At 54.3% G+C, this 5,713-nt stretch overlaps 1 pseudogene; it reads left to right on the forward strand.

The window, feature by feature from the left end:
• LOC118641904 lies at window positions 1-2,591 on the forward strand (annotated as a pseudogene).
• Window positions 2,592-5,713: the final 3,122 nt, after the last annotated feature.

Raw genomic sequence — 5,713 nt, forward strand, 5'->3', positions numbered from 1 at the left:
ATGGAAACCCTGGGGCGGCACCTGCCAGGGCGGCAGCCCCCGGCCTGCTCCCGGCTCCGCGCCCGGCGGCTGCACCGGGACGAGCGGCTCCAGCCCAGGTACAGGGAACCTGGCCTTGCAGGGGGCGAGGCGCGGGCGGCCGGGAGGGTGGGGAGGCGGCCCGCGATTGGCGGGAGCGCGGGTGACGTCACAAGGGCGCCGTGACGCCAGAGCGGGTATAAAAGCAGCGCAGCAGGCGGACGCCGGGAGCCGGTGGCTCACTCTGGCCTCCGCTCCCCGGTTTCCCGGTTCGCCCCACGCCGCGTCCTGCGCCCCGCCTTCCTGTTGTCTCCACCTTCGCGCCCCGCCTGCTCGCGGGGGGCCCCGGATCTCAGCTACCCCGCGAGGGCCCGCCCAGGCCTCCAGCATCGCAGCCCACTCCGCCTGCGAGGGCAGAGTCCCGGGACACACCGCCGACCGTGGGACCACAGCAGAGGGCAGCCGCCGGCCACCGTTGGGACCCCCGTCAACCGTGGGCCGCTGCCCGACCCCACATCCAAGGCCTCCCCCTTGGACCTCCTGCTCCACACAGGGCAGCTACCCACCCCCGCCCCCAGACCTCCAGGACTCCACCTGCAGGGACACGGGTGTCCAGCCTAAGGTGTCTACCTTCGTTTCCCAAGTTGTCCTCTACCTGTGGCTGTCAGGCAGAGAAACCTCCTACCCATTCTCATCTGCCTCGTTACCAAGGTGTCCTCCAGAATCTGAACCCAGAAGGTGCAGGGAGGGAGGGGACCCTCCTGGCAGCCTTGGTTCCCCACCATGTCCCTGGCTTCCAGTTGGTGCCCCAACCATCACAGAGGGAAAACCGGTCACAATGGCCCCTCCTGCCCCAACACAACTCAATTTCTCTCCAGACAAACAAAAAGCCTGGAAACAGGGCAGAAAGAACAGCCTGAACCCCAAGGCCACCAGCCCAGGCAAAATCCGTCTTCCAGGTCAGGGGCCCGCTGTGAAGGGGAGGTTGCTGCCGCTGTCAGAGGTGGGCTCCAGGTCACCAGGGGCTGGTGGCTGAGTGTCTTGCCTGTGCAGAGCTGCTGGTGGGCCTTTGGCTGGGAACCAACTGCAGCCTGAAGTCCTGGTGGCATGTCATGTTGGGAGCCCTTTTTAAAAATATATTTTTCCTTTATTGATTTTATTCTTTATTTTTTATTTTTATAATTTTTCCCCTTTGTTGATTTTTAGAGAACGAGGAAGAGGGAGATGGAGAAACATCAATGAAAGAGAACATGGATTGGCCGCCTCCCTTATGCCCCCCCACTGGGGACTTGGCCCACAACCTGGGCATGTGCCCTGGCTGAGAATCGAACCAGCGACTTCTTGGTGTATGGGTCGATGCTCAACCACTGAGCCACACCGGCTGGGCCTGGGGAGCCTTTTTCTTCTGCGGAATTTTCTTATTTAGAAGGAGCAAAACATGCTATTCCTTAGCAAGACCAGGGCAAGCTTCCGGACACGGCCTGAGATGAGGGGACAGAGCAAGTTCTGGAGACCCAGACCCGAGTGCAGAGGCGCCCCTGGCCAAGCTGCTCCAGTAAGGCCGCCACCTCCTGCTGTGTCCAGAGCTGGCCCACTAGCCCTGTGGCGCCGTGTGCTCAGGTCCCACAGACACAAGCTGAGGACAAAGTTTCTCCTTCAGGTGCCACAGCTGGTGGGCCTAGCTGTTGTGTCCCTGGCTCTGTGCACTCCTTCAACCTTCAATGTGAGTGCAGCTAAACCTAAGGACAGATAACACCAGGGGACAAATAACCAAAACTCCATTAAAGGTGGGAGAGGACTGAGGGACCGGGGTGCTGCAGCCAGCCTGGCTTGAGATACCTGGGACAAGGTACAGGACCCCAACGAAGATACTAAGTGGAGTGACATCTTATGAACAAAGGGCATCCTGGCCTCCAAGAAAACTTGAAGGAACTGGAAAGGGGCCCCAGAAAAGGAGGAGCAGCAAGTCCTTCGTCACTGTTGTGACAACATACAAAGAGATGACTGGAGGAACTGGAGGATGACAAAGACAAATTTAACGAGGAAGGCGAATAAGCTATTGAAACGTGCAGGCAGCAGACTGGCTGAGTGGGAAGCAACGAAACCAAGGAACAAATTTGGAGACGTTTTGGAGCTCACAGGAAAGGATTATGTTCAGGAAGTTACCAAAGCTGTAGAGCTTGTGAGTGATCTTACACCTTTACAAACAAGGGACTCCCCTCTGTGCCGATAAATCAGCACTTCAGTGGACATGCAGGAAGTTTCCTGACATCAAGTTCATCAGAGCCATTTCAACAACCTGCATACCAATGATCCTGATAGGAATCCGCCCACAGTATTTGTTTACCTTGAGGGTGATGTCAAGGCTCAATTCATTGGACCTCTAGTGTTTGGTGGCATGAACCTGACAATGGATATGTTGGAGTGGAAACTCTCCGAGCCTGGAACAATCGACAAACCTGGAGGAAAACCCTAAGAAACCAATTGAAGACACATTGCTGTCCTTGGCGAGGAGCTCAGTCCCCATGAGCAGGGGCAGCATTCCCAGGATGACTGAGGCTGCACCTCAGTAATATGCTGAGCTTTCTTTTTTTTTCTTTTTTTTTTTAATCATCCTCACCCAAGGACATTTTTTTTTTGTTTAGGTAGAGTGGGAGGGAGAGAGAGGAAGAGAGAGAGAGAGAGAAACATCTACGTGAAAGGGACACATCGAGTGGTTGCCACCCGCACAACCAACCAGGGCCGGGGACAAACTGCAACCGAGGTACGTGCCCTTAGCGGGAACCGAACCCGGGTCTCTCCGGACCACAGGCCGATGCTCTAACCGCTGAGCCAAACCGGCCAGGGCTATGCTGAGCTTTCTTGATGTGATAGATAATGTGGATTTTTTTTTTTTTAATCCTCACCCGAGGACATTTTTCCATTTTTTGTTCAGATAGAGTTGGGAGGGAGGGAGAGAGAGAGAAACATCGACATGAAAGGGACACATCAAGTGGTTGCCACCCGCACAATTGAACCAGGGCTGGGGTCAAACTGCAACCGAGGTACGTGCCCCCAGTGGGAACTGAACCTGGGACTCTCTGGACCGCAGGCCGATGCTCTACCGCTGAGCCAAACCGGCCAGGGCAAGAAATACATTTTTTAAAAATCCACATGATTGCCCTGGCCGGTTTGGCTCAGCGGTTAGAGCATCAACCCGCAGACCAGAGTCCCAGGTTCAGTTCCCACTGGGGGCACGTACTCGGTTGCAGTTTGTCCCTGGCCCCAGCAGGGGTGGTGTGAGTAGCGGCCACTCGAACTAGATGTGTCTCTCTCACATTGATGTTTCTTTTTCTCTCTCATCCTCCCTCTCTTCCTCCCGCTCTGTTTGAGGATAAATGCAAGAATATCCTCGGGTGAGGATAAAAAAAAATGTATTTATTGATTTTAGAGAAAGAAATAGAAACATCAGCTGCCTCCTGCACCCCCCCCCCCCACACACACACACCAGGGATTGGCCTGTACCCTGGGCATGTGCCACACCAGCTGGGCCATCTGGATTTTTTTTTTAAAGGAAAAAGTAGGAATGAATCCTTTGGATTCTAGTCTCTTATAATTTATATATATTTCAAATTTAATAGATGTAAAGATCATTGATGGGAATCCTACACAGTTTCTTATGACTTTTTTTTTATTTATTTTTATTGATTTTAGAGAGGGAGAGAGAGAGAACATTGATTGGCCACCTCCTGCATGCCCCCACTGGGGATTTGGCCCACAACCTGGAATAGAACCGGCATCCTCTTGGTGCATGAGTCGACACTCAACTACTCAGTTCTAAGAGCCACATGGGCCGGGCTCTTAGAACTCTTTCTAAATAAATAACATTTTCTTAAAAAATTAAAAAGCAGCCCTGGTCGGTTTGGCTTAGCGGTTAGAGCATCAGCCTGCGGTCCAGAGAGACCCAGGTTCAATTTCTGCTAAGGGTACATACCTCGGTTGCAGTTTGTTTCTGGCCCTGGTTGGGTCATGCAGGAGGCAGCCACTGGATGTGTCCCTTTCACATCGATGTTTCTCTCTCTCCCTCTCTCTCCATCCCACTCTATCTGAACAAAAAATGGATAAATGTCCTCGGGTGAGGATAAAAAAAAATTAAAAACCAGCTGTTGGCCCTGGTGTGTTTGGCTCAGCGGTTAGAGCATCTGCCTGTGGTCCAGAGAGATGGGGGTTCGGTTCCTGGAACGTATCTTGGTTGTAGTTTGTCCCCGGCCCTGGTTGGGTCGTGTGGGTGGCAGCCAGCCGCTCGATGTGTCCCTTTCACGTTGATGTTTCTCTCTCTCTCTCTTCCTCTCTCTCCCTACAGCTCTATCTGAACAAAAAAATGAAAAAAAAAATTGTCCTCGGGTGAGGATTAAAAACAACAAAAAAAACCTGGGCTAGCTGTTGAAATGGCAAAAAGAAACAAAATTAAACCCAGACCTAAGATAAAAGACAGTAACACAGACCAAAGAATAATCCAAAACTCCCCTATATGCTCATTTTAATGCATCAGCATCTTAAAAATGCACCTGTGCCATGGCCAATTTGTCTCAGTGGTTAGAGTATCAGCCTACAGACCAAAGAGTCATGGGTTCGATTCCGGTCAAGGTTCCCAGACCTTGGTTGTGGTTCAATTGCTGACCCTGGTTGGGGTTGTTCGAGAGGCAACCAGTTGTGTCCCTCTCACATCCATGTTTCTCTCCTTCCCACTTAAAAAAAAAAAAAAAATGCACTACCCTGGCGGGTTTGGCTCAGCAGTTAGAGAGCCTTAGCCTGAGGACCAGAGAGTCCCGGGTTCAGTTCCCGCTAAGGGCACGTACCTAAGTTGCAGTTTGTCCCCGCCACGGTTGGGGTTGTGTGAGTGGCAATCAGTGATGTGTGTCTCTCTCACTTAGATGTGTGTGTCGCCCCCCCACCTCCCAGCTCTATCTGAAGATAAATGCAAAAATGTCTTTGGGTGAGGATAAAAAAAAAAAAAAAATTCACCTGGAAAGCTGATAATATTCTCCTGAAACCGTTAAGATTCTACCCGCAAGAACAACAACAACAAAAACAAAACCGGGATAAAAAGCCCCCAGGACAAGGGGTCTCACCCTAGACCAGCGCGCCTGGGGTTCCACATGCGAGGCCAGCAGCACTGATCTGGGAGTCGGGCCAATGGCAGCCTGCTGCCTGGCCTGCAGGCATTTTGGCCCAGCTGTCAGAGGAGACACCCCGAGAAGGACCAGCACCGGGGGGGCAGGGGGTCACTGCCTCGGAGGGCGACTTCCTAGAGGACTGCTGCCCCCGTGGGTCACCGCCTGGAGCGGTTCCAGCCCGTAGGGTCAGTTCCGCGGGACACGCCCACACCAGTCGCCCGCAGCCGCGCCCCACGCGGGTTCCCGCCCGCCCGCCCCCAGTCCCCATGCACCCCCACCCCCCAGGCGCAAGAACCACGGCCGCCAGTCGGGGGGAGCAGCGCCGGGCCGGGAGACCATCCTACCCCGCCCTAAATTCAAGGAAGGAACCGCCCAGCTGGTCTTCCCGCTGATTGGCTAGACGAAAGGTAGGCCGGCGCTGATTGGCCGGGTGGGACGCCTCTCGGCGTGCTCGCCGCGGCCGCGCCCTGTTCCGCCGCCAGGCCGGGGGCGGCCGCGATTGGCGCGGCCCCGCCCCGCGGCGTCAGTACCCAGCGTGC

The sequence above is a fragment of the Molossus molossus genome, unplaced genomic scaffold (genome assembly GCF_014108415.1).
Source record: "Molossus molossus isolate mMolMol1 unplaced genomic scaffold, mMolMol1.p scaffold_m16_p_1, whole genome shotgun sequence".
NCBI classification, from domain to species: domain Eukaryota; kingdom Metazoa; phylum Chordata; class Mammalia; order Chiroptera; family Molossidae; genus Molossus; species Molossus molossus.